Source organism: Castor canadensis, chromosome 8 (genome assembly GCF_047511655.1).
Source record: "Castor canadensis chromosome 8, mCasCan1.hap1v2, whole genome shotgun sequence".
In the NCBI taxonomy this organism is placed as follows: Eukaryota; Metazoa; Chordata; class Mammalia; order Rodentia; family Castoridae; genus Castor; species Castor canadensis.
The window spans coordinates 11488553-11502880 of NC_133393.1; positions in this window are offsets into that span (position 1 = coordinate 11488553).

Here is a 14328-nt window from a genome sequence, read left to right on the forward strand (position 1 = left end):
TGGATTTAAGCAATGTTAAATGAGATCGTCTGTGTGGGACTCTGGCCCTATTGGAGTTGTGTCCTTATAAGAAAAAGAAGAGACATTAGAGACCCCACCACCCCCTCTCTACTTGCACATGTGAGGAAACAGTTGGGAAGGCAGCTGTCTGCCAGCCAGGCAGAGAGGCTTACTAGACTGCAAGTCTCAGGGCAGCTTGATCTTAGACCTCCAACCTCTAGAACTGTGGGGAAATCAATTTCTGTGGTTTAAGCCACCCAGATCATGGTACTTAGCTATGGAAACTCAAGCAGACATATGCAGAAGTCATCATTGGCCACCATAAGAAGATAGGAAGAGAGAAATGAAAGAAAGGAAATGGCTTACAGAACAAGAATACCAAGTGGCTTTAGTCATCAATTAGAATTCCTTCTCATGTGTTTAACCAGATCATTCTTTCAATGCATTCCAGTAGAGGAAAACCTTCAACTCACCTTTATACTCCCCTTTTAATGGTTCCTTGGCTTTCTCAACACCATCAAAAGTCTTTGGTATATGGTTATGTTGGGCGGGGTCTATGCATCTGCTGAGATGCAGGTGTTGCTCCTACATTAAGCCTCAGCCTAGTTCACACAGTAGCTTCTGCTGCTCAGAGTCTACTCTAAACATAGTTGTTTCTCTTGGGGTTCTTTTATTCCTCCTGTGAACCAAATTCTTTGCTTCTCACTTCTAGTTTTAATTGGCCCACCAGGCAATTTATCTCTCTATATAAGCCATCCCTCTTTACCAAAGACAATCTGCCCTTCCTTGGTTCTTAGAACTAGGTAAGCATTTAGCCTCACTTACTGCCACAGGACCTGTTCCTGTTCCCTCTGCCAAATTTTAGGCATTTGTACCTGTTATTTATTTCTTTTTAACAAGTTGTCACAAATTTAATGGTTTAAATGGCATACATTTACTATATCCATATCTCTGAGTCAGGAATCCCCCTAAGCTGGGTCCTCTACTTCAGAGTCTCTCATGAGGGTATAATGGGGAAAAATTGACTTCCAATCTCACTCAGGTTGTTAGTATGCTACAAGTTTGGCCAGTGGGTACCCTGGATTCATTGCTATCCATGCCTCTCCAACATGACTACTTCCTTCACTGAGGTCAGATAGCCAAGGAGATAAATAGAGGAAGTCAGTAAGAAGACAGATTATAGTTGCCTATAACTTCATCATGGAAATGACATCCCATCACCTTTTCTGTTATCCTATTAATCAGAAACAAGTCAGCAAGTCCAGACCATTCGAGGGGTAGGGCTGATTAAACAAGGACATGACATCAGAAGGTACGCCTCAGGGACATAATGGAAACTACCTACAATAGTGTCAGTGAGCAGAAAAGAAGCCATTCAGATCCAGTCATCTTTGCATTTGTTCTGCATTGCTGAAGAACCACTTTCCTCACTGTGTGTCCACAAAAGAAAGTCTAGGAAGGGGATACTGGTTTGGTTGTGATCACTAACTTCTTAGAAATCAGGTCAGTTCTATGAAATTTCTCCTACACTCCAGACACCTGCTACTTTCCATCAGCTACTTGGGTGACCGACAGGTACCACCTCCTAAACCCAAAGATGGAACTTATGTACTATCTAACAAAAACTATTCTTCCTTTCTCAGAAAATAGATCAGATCATGCTATCCTAGTTTCTCAAGGCAGAAAACATGAAGTGGCCCCTGGATCCTTTCTCTCCCTGCTCTTTATAGCATTGATCTTAAACTTTACTCACAAGAGAAAATTTATTATGTGACATTTCCCCACATTCTATCTCTTCCTACGAATATCCAAAAGTGATAGTTCAGGGTCATAAGAAACATAGACATCAGAGGCAATATGCAAATTAGATACCTACCTAACAAGCATAAGTTAAGAACCCAGTAAGGATACATCTCCCACAGAATATTTGGTTTACGGACCAGCCTAAAATTGAAAATGCCTATTACAGCTGACAGAAAACCCCATCTTAAGAATCATTAAAATGCAGGTGACACAACAAGGAGCCCAAGTCTAGAACTGCAGTGACAATCAGCACCTGGGGAAATGGACCACCTGAAACACAGCCAGTATCATATGTTGAAATTATAGTATGTTGTGTATATTGGGCTAAATGTGCTTTTAAAATTGACTTCTTGTATTTGATTTAAATATGACTACTAGAAAAATTTTAACTGATCGTGTGGCTCTGTGTTTTTTTCCTTTTGTGATATGGCACTGTTCTGGAACATGGTGCCCTCATGCGGCCCAGACTAACTACTAGATGTGGACATCTTCATATGGAGGCTAGGAAGGTTGAAAAAGGTAGGTGTAAGTGACAGTGGATGTCATTCTAATAGTTAGAGATTATGCTTAACTAGGTTTTTCAGAGTTTGGGGGAAGGGCAAGAAAAGGTGAAATCCTTAGAGAGACGTGGCTATAGTACCATTCTGCCTGAAGCCCATCTCATCTACTGTGCCAGGCTCTTCTCTGCTTCTTGTACCATTTATCCACATCTCAGTGACCTTCTCTGGAACATTTGCTCTCTGTGTGCTAGTATTTCACTTAGCTGCTTCTTCTAATCTTCTCCATGCCCCCAGTGTGATAAAGGATTTTAATGCCCTGAGGCCGCTGTTATGGAATTCTCCTTGCAAAGTGAACCAGAACCAAAGTGATCAATGTTTTTCTGCACAGCAGAGATTTAGGCAGTTAACTCAGGCATACAACTGCTGAAGTATTCAGGAAATGAGCTGCATGCACACAGAGAATTTTATCCATCTTTTGTTTAAAACCCTCAAGGCTTCCAACCCCCCATAACATATGGTCAGTTTCCATAGAACTTGCTCTCTAAAAAACATTGCCTGTGCAGGAGAAACCCACCAAATGAACAAGTCAGCAGAACTTCAGTAAGCCATTCGATTAATAGCCCAGTGGGAGAAATATAATCCCATGAGTAATAGATTTCAAACACTGCTCGTCCCTAGTTGTTGGTCAGCAGAAGCAAATAGTTTTTGGGCAACAAGTCACTGCACTACCTGGTGGTCTCTGTGTGGGTTCCTGTTAAATTTAGCTCAATTTCAGAGCAGCAAAAAAGACATTTTCCAGATGGCAAGACTTTGCATTTTATAATGCTCTGTGAGCCAAACTCAAAATCTTCCACATTTTTAAAATCAGTGCAGCAAAAAGGAGATATATTTACCTGGGGATGGTACTACTAGTCAGATTTGAAGAATATGTAACTCCAACAAATGCTCTAATCACAGACATCTTCTAGCAAGGGCTTTTCCCTGTCTTTATATCAGAAGTTCAGCTGTTTCAGGGCCTTTGGGTCTTCAGCCAACTCAGTCAGCATGAAAAACAGGCAAATAGTCACATAAGGACTAGACCCTGAGTGCAAGAAGAAAGATTCTTCTCCTTCCCTAAAGTCAATTGGTAAGAATGACACTTCAATAACTACTCATCAATCAGCAATTTGGATTTTTTAAGACAGGGTCTCACTATGTTTCTTGGGCTGGTCTTGAACTTGTGGACTAGAATGATCCTCCTTTCTCAGCCTACTGACTACCTGGAACTACAGTGCACATCACTGAGCCTGGCTTCAGCAGTTTGGAATTGCTGAGGAACAGAAGCAGAGAGCACACCTCCCTTGTATGTGCACAGAGTCCTGGAAGACAGAACCAAGAGTTGCAAGAGAGAATACTGTGGTTGAACGTTGCTAAGGAAGCTCACTGAGCTCCAGAAGAAAGACGTCCCTTGCTTGTGTGCTTACATGGCAAGGTCATCCAAGTCATGCCAAGGTGAGTTCTATTGCTTATTTTACTTAAAACTGTTATATAATACTTTTTCCTTACTTGCAGTATTTTATAGAAGCTAAAATTGCCAGACACTTTTTCCCTAAGCACCTTGAAACTAGTTAATAGGTCCTGAGGGAAAGCTTCAGTGGAGTCTCATTGAAAATATTTTCTCAGGCAAGGCATAATGGTGTCTGCCTATAATACCAGCTACTCAAGAGGCAGAGATAGGAAGACCTCCTAGGCCAAAGTTAGTGAGATCCTGTCTCAACCAACAAGCTGGGTGTAATGGTTCATGCTTTTAATCTCAGCCATGCAGGAGATGAAACTAGGGAGATCATGGTCTGGCAAAAGCATGAGACCCTACCTAAAAACAAACCAGAAAGCAAAAGGACCGGGAGTGTAGCTCAAGTGGTACAACCCTGAGTTTAATTCTCAGTATCACAAAAAAAAAATTTTTCTCCCTTAAAAGGAAACATGAGAAAAAATGTGCATTTATCTTCCCTGTATTTGTTTCCAATGGCTTCTATAAGAAAACGTCACAACCATAGCAGCTCTAAAACCAACAGAAACTTATTCTCTTCCTGTTCTGGAGGATAGATCTAAAGTCAATAACAGCGGTGTCTTCAGGGCCGTATTCCCTCCAGGGTCTGTAGGGGAGAATTCGCTTCTGGCCTTTTCCAACTTTGGGTGGCCATTGGCATTCCTTAGTTTATGTCTGTGTTACTTCCTGTCCCTGTAGCTATAGTGCCTTCCTTTCTGTAGTCAGCTCTCCCTTTGCCTCCAAGGGACACTTGTGATGGCATTTAGGGTCCACTTTGGTAATACAGGGATAGTCTACCCATCTCAAAATCCTTAACCTAAGCATACCTGCAAAGACCTTTTTTTGTCATATAAAGTAACATTTTCAAGTTCCAGGAATTAGGCTGTAGAGATATTCTTGGCCGGGGGGAGGAGGGCTGTTATTCAATCTACCATACTCCTTATGGAATTAGAAAAACATTGAGATGCCTGGAGCCGTGGCAATCAACAAAGAGTTAATAAGATTACAAGTGTAAGGTCACCCAAATAGAAGGAATGCAACTGGATTCTTGATGGCATGGATGTTCCTAAAACAAAAAAATCTGGAGTCATCTGCCCTGGGCTGACTTTTCAACAAGGTAGCAAAGTTCATTGGTTAAGCTACTTAATAGTGTTACTTGCATCTTTTTTTTTATTGTTTTATTATTCATATGTGCATACAACACTTGGATCAATTCTCCACCCTGCCCCCACCCCCTCCCTTACCACCCACTCTGTCCCCTCCCTCTCCCCCCCACCCCCTCAATACCCGGCAGAAACTATTTTGCCCTTATTTCTAATTTTGTTGAAGAGAGAGTATAAGCAATAATAGGAAGGAACAAGGGTTTTTGCTGGTTGAGATAAGGATAGCTATACAGGGAGTTGACTCACATTGATTTCCTGTGTGTGTGTGTTACCTTCTGGGTTAATTCTTTTTGATCTAACCTTTTCTCTAGTTCCTGGTCCCCCTCTCCTTTTGGCCTCAGTTGCTTTTAAGGTATCTGCTTTAGTTTCTCTGCGTTAAGGGCAATAAATGCTAGCTAATTTTTTAGGTGCCTTACCTATCCTTACCCCTCCCTTGTGTGCTCTCGCTTTTATCATGTGCTCAAAGTCCAATCCCCTTGTTGTGTTTGCCCTTGATCTAATGTCCACATATGAGGGAGAACATACGATTTTTTGGTCTTTTGGGCCAGGCTAACCTCACTCAGAATGATGTTCTCCAATTCCATCCATTTACCAGAGAATGATAACATTTCGTTCTTCTTCATGGCTGCATAAAATTCCATTGTGTATAGATACCACATTTTCTTGATCCACTCGTCAGTAGTGGGGCATCTTGGCTGTTTCCATAACTTGGCTATTGTGAATAGTGCTGCAATAAACATGGGTGTGCAGGTGCCTCTGGAGTAACCTGTGTCACAGTCTTTTGGGTATATCCCCAAGAGTGGTATTACTGGATCAAATGGTAGATCAATGTCTAGCTTTTTAAGTAGCCTCCAAATTTTTTTCCAGAGTAGTTGTACTAGTTTATATTCCCACCAGCAGTGTAAGAGGGTTCCTTTTTCCCCACATCCTCACCAACACCTGTTGTTGGTGGTGTTGCTGATGATGGCTATTCTAACAGGAGTGAGGTGGAATCTTAGCGTGGTTTTAATTTGCATTTCCTTTATTGCTAGAGATGCTGAGCATTTTTTCATGTGCTTTTTGGCCACTTGAATTTCTTCTTTTGAGAAATTTCTGTTTAGTTCACTTGCCCATTTCTTTATTGGTTCATTAATTTTGGGTGAATTTAGTTTTTTAAGTTCCCTATATATTCTGGTTATCAGTCCTTTGTCTGATGTGTAGCTGGCAAATATTTTCTCCCACTCTGTGGGTGTTCTCTTCAGTTTAGAGACCATTTCTTTTGTTGAGCAGAAGCTTTTTAGTTTTATGAGGTCCCATTTATCTATGCTATCTCTTAGTTGCTGTGCTGCTGGGGTTTCATTGAGAAAGTTCTTACCTACACCTACTAACTCCAGAATATTTCCTACTCTTTCCTGTATCAACTTTAGAGTTTGGGGTCTGATATTAAGATCCTTGATCCATTTTGAGTTAATCTTGGTATAGGGTGATATACATGGATCTAGTTTCAGTTTTTTGCAGACTGCTAACCAGTTTTCCCAGCAGTTTTTGTTGAAGAGGCTGCCTTTTCTCCATCGTATATTTTTAGCACCTTAGTCAAAGACAAGTTGGTTATAGTTGTGTGGCTTCATATCTGAGTCATCTATTCTGTTCCACTGGTTTTCATGTCTGTTTTTGTGCCAGTACCATGCTGTTTTTATTGTTATTGCTTTGTAATATAGTTTGAAGTCAGGTATTGTGATACCTCCTGCATTGTTCTTTTGACTGAGTATTGCCTTGGCTATTCGTGGCCTCTTGTGTTTCCATATAAATTTAATGGTAGATTTTTCAATCTCTTTAATGAATGTCATTGGAATTTTGATGGGAATTGAATTAAACATGTAGATTACTTTTGGGAGTATAGACATTTTTACTATGTTGATTCTACCAATCCATGAGCATGGGAGATCTCTCCACTTTCTATAGTCTTCCTCAATCTCTTTCTTCAGAAGTGTATAGTTTTCCTTGTAGAGGTCTTTCACATCCTTTGTTAGGTTTACATCTAGGTATTTGATTTTTTTTGAGGCTATTGTAAATGGAATTGTTTTCATATATTCTTTTTCAGTTTTTTATTAATGTATAGAAATGCTAATGATTTTTCTATGTTGATTTTATATCCTGCTACCTTGCTGTAGCCATTGATGATGTCTAGAAGCTTCTGAGTAGAATTTTTTGGGTCTTTAATGTATAGGATCATGTCATCTGCAAATAGGGATATTTTGACAGTTTCTTTACCTATTTGTATTCCTTTTATTCCTTCTTCTTGCCTAATTGCTCTGGCTAGGAATTCCAGTCCTATGTTGAACAGGAGTGGAGATAGTGGGCATCCTTGTCTGGTTCCTGGTTTTAGAGGGAATGGTTTCAGTTTTTCTCTGTTAAGTATAATGCTGGCTGTAGGTTTGTCATATATAGCTTTTATAATGTTGAGGTACTTTCCTTCTATTCCTAGTTTTCTTAGAGCTTTTATCATGAAATGGTGTTGGATCTTATCAAAGGCTTTTTCAGCATCTATTGAGATGATCAAGTGGTTTTTGTCTTTGCTTCTGTTAATGTGGTTTATTATATTTATTGATTTTTGTATGTTGAACCACCCCTGCATTCCTGGGATGAAGCCTACTTGGTCGTGGTGAATAATCTTTTTGATGTGTTGTTGAATTCGGTTTGCCATTATTTTGTTGAGGATTTTTGCTCAATGTTCATTAAGGAGATTGGCCTATAGTTCTCCTTTTTGGAGGTGTCTTTGCCTGGTTTTGGGATAAGTGTAATACTGGCTTCATAAAATGTGTTAGGCAGTTTTCCTTCCCTTTCTATTTCGTGGAACAGTTTAAGGAGGGTTGGTATCAGTTCTTCTTTAAAGGTCTGATAGAATTCAGCAGAGAATCCATCAGGTCCTGGACTTTTCTTTTTGGGGAGACTCTTGATTGCTGCTTCAATTTCATTTTGTGTTATAGGTCTATTCGGGTGATTAATTTCCTCTTGGTTCAGTTTTGGATGATCATATGTATCTAGAAATCTGTCCATTTCTTTAAGATTTTCGAATTTATTTGAATATAGGTTCTCAAAGCAGTCTCTGATGATTTCCTGGACTTCCATGGTGTTGTTGTTATCTCCCCTTTAGCATTCCTGATTCTATACTAATTTGGGTTATTTCTCTACTCATCTTAGTTAGGTTTGCCAGGGGTCTGTCAATCTTGTTTATTTTTTCAAAGAACCAACTTTTTGTTTCATTAATTCTTTGTATGGTTTTTTTTGGTTTCTATTTTGTTGATTTCCACTCTTATTTTTATTATTTCTCTCCTTCTATTTGTTTTGGGATTTGCTTGTTGTTTTAATGATGATATGTCGTGGGGTAGTTCTATTTTGATCTGGTCTGTTTGGTGTTCTGGAGGCCTCTTGCATCTGTATGGGAATATCTTTCTCTAGATTTGGAAAATTTTCTGTTATTATTTTGTTGAATATATTGTACATTCCCTTTGCTTGCACCTCTTCTCCTTCTTCAATGCCCATGATTCTCAGGTTTGGTCTTTTGATGGAGTCGGTAAGTTCTTGCATTTTCTTTTCACAGGTCTTAAGTTGTTTAATTAATAGTTCTTCGGTTTTTCCTTTAATTACCATTTCATCTTCGAGTTTTGAGATTCTGTCTTCTGTTTGTTCTATTCGGCTGGATTGGCCTTCCATTTTGTTTTTGCAATTCTGTTTCATTCTTTTTTCTGAGGTTTTCCATATCCTGGGTTGTTTCCTCTTTAATGTTGTCTATATTTGTCCTGAGTTCATTTATCTGCTTATTAATCGTGTTCTCTGTTTCACTTTGGTATTTATACAGTGCTTCTGTGGTTTCCTTTATTTCTTCTTTTGCTTTTTCAAATTCTCTATTTTTGTTGTCTTGGAATTTCTTGAGTGTCTCCTGTACATTTTGGTTGACCCTATCCAGTATCATCTCTATAAAATTCTCATTGATTACCTGTAGTATGTCTTCTTTTAAATTATTCTTGTGGGCTTCATTGGGTCCTTTGGCATAGTTTATCTTCATTTTATTGGAGTCTGGATCTGAGTATCTGTTTTCTTCATTTCCCTCTGGTTCCTGTACTAATTTTTTGCTGTGGGGAAACTGGTTTCCCTGTTTTTTCTGGGCATCATTGCCCTTGATATTGTTATTGTCCCTGTACTGTGTGCAATTAAGTATTTTCTGGCTTGTAATAATAGCACTAGTGATATTTAGAATGGAAGGGTGAGAGGGGATGGAAAACAAAGAAGTTAAAGGAAAAGGGAAAAACAAATAATCAAGTAGAAAAAAAACCAAAACAAAGAAACAAACAAAAAAAGTTTCAGAGATATAAACAGGGAGAGACAGTGTACTAATCGACTGTAAGCTTGTCCGCGTCTTCCCAAGCTGTCTGGCCATGAGCAACTGGCAGCCCAGGGTCCCTCCTGGTTTCTCCGTTTAATGTGAAGTGGAGATTCTCTGCGCAGGCTGGAGGTGTGGAGGGGTCAAAGTTTTGCCTCTTCTCGCTGGCCTTGCCTGCAAGGTGTGTCTCCAGTGTTTCTCCAAGATTTCACTGTAGGAGGCACGCTTTCTGCTTCCTCCCTCTAGCCGCCATCTTGGAATCCTATTGTTACTTACATCTTAATTCTTCCTAATGGACTACTGATTTTTTATCTCAATTAGATAAGGAAAGTGACACATACTTACAAGCGAATGTTTTTATAAAACATTTTCTGATTTACATAATTTACCTTATCATATTCCCCTTTGTAATGCACTATCGTTGTCTTTCTAGTTATTTTAACAAAATAAGTAGTTCTATGAGAACAAGGGTGCTGCATCATTTGACTCCTTCCTGTAGAACACTAGTAAGACAAAGGAAACACATTAAATTACAATTCAACTATCAGTTACCAGATCAGTTTTAATATTAACATCCTTAATTATAATGGATTACATTTGCATTTGCTGTGGGTTTCAAATTCAAGTAATAATTTAGTTTTCTATAAAAATAACTACATAGTGTTTACATTTCTCATACAGAATATAATTACCATTGAATGTACTGGTCCAAGTACTCCACTGCTCACATGCACACACAATACTGTCTCTTGCTTACAAATGTGAAACCAGAAGTACACATTGGATATACAATTTACCCAGTATCAGAAAGCTAAGACCCATTGTGTAGATTCATACCCCTACCTATCTGCTTCCAAATTCTATGAGCCAGTTCTCACCCATGCTGCTTCCCATCGTGCTATATCATTTCTTCAAGATGATCCAAGGTTGAGCTCAGAAAGATGTGTGATAAACACATTTAGCAAGAGGATAATAAAAAATAATGTATCAGTTGAGTTGATTACTTTAGCCTCATTTAAAGACTAGATTAAAAAGAAACTTAGGCATGACACTATGAAGAACAGAGGAAATCAGAAGGGAGAATAAGAAAAAGGAAAGAGGTCTCAGACCTTTGGAGACCTGCTCCTTTAAAATGAAAACTGTGGGAACCATGAGCACTCTCTTAGGTGGAAATCACAAGTTTCCACTTACAATAATGTTTTGTAACCAACATTTCAGAACAAGGATGAATTTGCCACTTACAGTCACCACATAAATGTCAATTGCCAAAAAAGCACTGAATTCTCATCCCGTGTAGAAGAGGATAATTTGCTGTAGTAAGATTTAAAAGGATGACAGGAGATAAGGGTAACGTTTACACTGGTTTCATCACAAGTCTCATTGCATGCATGAATATGTATATAGTTATATATTCATATAATTTCTTCATATGCAATTACTTATCTTCCCAGATATAGTAATTGATAAAAGCAATCAACAGAATAGATACACAGTATACATACCACTACATTTAATAAAAAACACTTTAGAATATTTTTATCTTGACTTTCCTTTCTCTACTTTGGAAGTTCTTAGAAATTTTCAATTTCAATAAAATTTGACAATGTATTCCCAATTGCCAGTATTCTTTTTCTTTCACTTGCTCCTCCACCCAGATACTCTTTGTATCTGGTTGCACATTATTAGTGACCCTAACAAAAGTACTAGACAGGATGGAAATTAGCTTAAATGAATCTGAAGAATTTGTGTCTAGAAATACTGATTGCTTCAGCAATTTCTCAGAGACCAAGATAACTAAACCTGTCACCTCATGATTCAATATGCTTAGGTAACTGTTCCAGAGACTATTTCCCAAGAAAACAAGGCTTTGTCCTATAACTAACTTGATTGCATTGTCAATTCCTGCAAACACATTTGTCTGGACAGAGTCTGCTTAAATTGGGTTTTTCCTACCAAGACAATAGATTGCTCACTGGAAGCCAGCTCATTAAGCAAACAACCATTTACCTCCCAAAACTCACTTTAAGACTACAACTTTTTGGAGTATGGCGTAGAACAGTGTCTATCAGACTTTTGGTTTGATCTCTGAAGCTTTTTGCACTCATAATTATTGAGGATCCCAAAGAACTTTTTTGTGGAATATAAAAAAAAAAAAAGACTAAAGCTTTGTTGCATTACATGATGCCATAAACTTTGTCAATTTTCATTCAGTTCTCTACCGTAAACTACTTGATCCCAAACAACAAAACCCTGCAAGTTACCTCTCCTGATTGCCCCTCTGGGGTACTCTAAGACCATCACAGTGGTGTTCTTTACTGCAGTTAGTTTAACAAACTAGCTTTGATTGACTAGCAGGTTTTCTGATGGTCTTCTGTGGAGTCAACACCTTTACAATCTGAGTTAATTTGTTTCCTCAGTTTACCATGTTGAGTTGGCATTGTACAGAAATTAATAGCCATATTGGTCTAAAAACCTTAAACTTATTTTTTTCCATTTGCACTGAATTAAATATGTAAGGTCTTATCTACATGGGTTTGATTACAGAAACTAATAAAGTATTCTCTAAATAAAAACCAAAAAAAATCAAAAAATAAATAAATTTGTTTCCTTAAGTAAGATTCATTGTGCTCCAAACTCTGGCTGGGACCTTGAGGAAGGTCACTGCAGGTGAGAGTTCACAGATGGTTGCTTGCTGCCCTTGGACATTTTCCTCTTGCCTTCCTAGAGGCCATTCGGGGCTCCTGCTTCCCATCATGCCCCAAAAGAGGCTCTTTCCAGGGTGTGGAAAGAGACTACTGGAAAGCAGAGAATTTCCCAACCAGGCAGCTATTCTACAAGTCCTTATTTTGTACTCCTGGTGCCTGGTGTAGGCCTCTTCTGTTATCTTGAAAATACATAGAAGACCCCAGTTCTGATAACAACAGGAAAGACACACTCTTGTGTCTCTAAAGAAGGTAGAAGTCACAGTCCTCAGGAGATTTGGCTGCAAAATATCAAAAGCAAGCCTGTTACCTCTTCCCCATCACCCACTATCACCCTATAAAAGAGGAACTTACATATTTGAAGGTGGGCTTGAAGAACACCATCTGGTAGAGGGTTGCTAGGCTAATAAATAGTCTTCTGCATTTTCTTCCCTGTCCCACCCTGGTATTTTATAATTTGTTTATATGAAACATATAAACATAAGTGAAAATGCAATTTACATTAAGACTCAGTACACAAATATCTATATTCTATTATCATTCTTTGTATTCTGCTTCCCTTTTTTCTTTTTGACAGTACTGGGGTTTGAACTCAGCACCTTCTACTTACTATTCAGGTACTCTACTACTTGAGCCATGACTCTAGCCCTTTTTGCTTTAGTTATTTTTCAAATAGAGTTCCACGTTTTTGCTCAGGCTTGCATGGACCTTGATCCTTCCATTTATGTCTACCACATAGCTGGGATGACAGGTGTGCACAACTAGGCCCCCTCCTTGGTTGAGATAGGGTATCATTAACATTTTTCTCCCAGACTTGCCTTGAATTCCAATCCTCCAAACCTCCAGAGGAGCTGGGATGATAGACGTGAACTGCCATGCCTGGCATGTCTCACTATTTTAAAAACATAGTTAGTTGCCAACCACTAAATGGATTTAGTAACCAATGAACCACAAGTTCCAGGTTGAAAAAATCTTGAGAGAGGCCTGGGAAATGGCAGTCAGTCAGTCTCTAGGTCTGGGCTAGACTATGAGAAGCTAGAAATGTCATAATATCAAAATAGGTAAGGCTAAATTGATTTCAGGACATGCTAATGGATTATAAACCACAGAACAGAAAACACTCACCAAAGCCAGGTTCATTTCTAGACTCCCTTTGAAATGACACCCGAGTACCTTAAGAGAGTGGGGCAGGACCATGTGTGTGTGTGTGTGTGACACAGCCTGGCTACAAAATGAGTGAGGACCCTGGGTTGGTGCAGTTCCTGGCCTGGTGACTGCGTCCAGATCACCAATAAGGGGCGCATATTGTTCTTCCCTGTGTGTCAGAGAAGAGGACCCCTTACCTCTCCTCCAAAACCCCTACCGCTCCGTGTCTGTCTTGACGTCCAGTTATATGAGGAAATGGGTGGAAATCAAAGTCAGGGAGCCCCCTTGGAGTGTATGCTTAAAAACTTTAAAAGAGGGATTTAATGGAGACTATGGAGTCAAGTTAATTCCTAACAAGCTTGGGGCCTTTTGTGAATTAGATTGGCCTGCTTTGGTGTAGGGTAGCCCCTCAAAGGGTCACTAGACAAGACTGTACCCAGTGAAGTTTATAGGGTAATTGTAGGAAAGCCTGGGTTACCCAGATCAGATTCCCTGCATTGATTGCTGGCAGGATGTGATTCTCGGCTGGCCTGCATGGCTGAGGCCCTGTCTGGAAGTTACCTGCAGGATTACGGTAGCTAGGGTGGCCACGACTTCCAAGTGTAGGGAAAAACCAAAAGAGCCTGTACTGGCTGAGGAGCCTGAGGAAGTACCACCACCCTGTGTGCCACTTTACCCACCTCTGCCACTGGCACCTATCTCCACACCCTCGCCTTCGACAGATGGGGAAGCTCAGGAGACAACCACACCTGTAAAATCTGACCTGGAAACCCTGGGTCCTCAACTCCCCTAACTTCTCTGGGTTCTATGGACTTTGCACCCACTCTGAGTCTACCAGTTCTCACCCCACATCCTCCATTCAATCAGAAATATCCAATCAGTCTCAGCAGGGACCCTTCCTCTCCTCAGACTCCCACTCCCCTGCAGATACCCCTGAGGGAGGTCCTGATATATTATCACCTGCACAGTCAAATACAAGGAGGAAGGCAAATATTCATCTACCAGCGCTTACCACCACAGATCTCCTAAACTGCAAACATCAGACCCTCTCCTCCCACAGCCTGTGTGAGTAGGTCCGTTAACCTGCCTGGGAGCAATGGGGATTAAGAAAAAGACACAAAGACAG